Here is a 544-nt window from a genome sequence, read left to right as displayed (position 1 = left end):
CTCTCGACATACACAGTCACGGTTATTGAAGAGTTCAGAACAGGAAGAATGGTGAACCATCAGCTGGTGCAGAACCATCTGACCTTCGTTGAGGTCACTGCCAGTTTTGTGGTCACTCGTTTCTTGTGGCTGAGTTTTCTGGAGACCAAGGATAGCACTAATTGGTCTGATTAACAGTTGAAGCAATCGCTGACCCATTCTTTCGCGGTACGTTGGACACACGGCGGTCGACATTTCCGTATCACGTCTTCGCTTCACCTGTTCCTGTTGCATTTCAATGGGTTCCCTTCGACCGTCTGACGCTGCTTGGTAATTTGTTTCAATAAGATGTTTAAAATTAATCAAGTGCTTGCGTGTTATTGTCGAAAACCGGCGAAGGTACGAGACGACCGTATGAACAATCAGTCCATATCTCGTGAACTATAAACGCTACAGAGAATAATAAAGGTGAGAGCCCCCTAAAGAAGCCCGCCTCAACAAGCATACATTCATGGGGTATACGCTTATGTCCTGGTGCCTTTAAACAATAAACCAGGACGTAATT

This window comes from Lepisma saccharinum, chromosome 21 (genome assembly GCF_977018435.1).
Source record: "Lepisma saccharinum chromosome 21, izLepSacc3.1, whole genome shotgun sequence".
NCBI lineage: Eukaryota > Metazoa > Arthropoda > Insecta > Zygentoma > Lepismatidae > Lepisma > Lepisma saccharinum.
Note: the sequence above shows the minus strand (reverse complement) of the source record.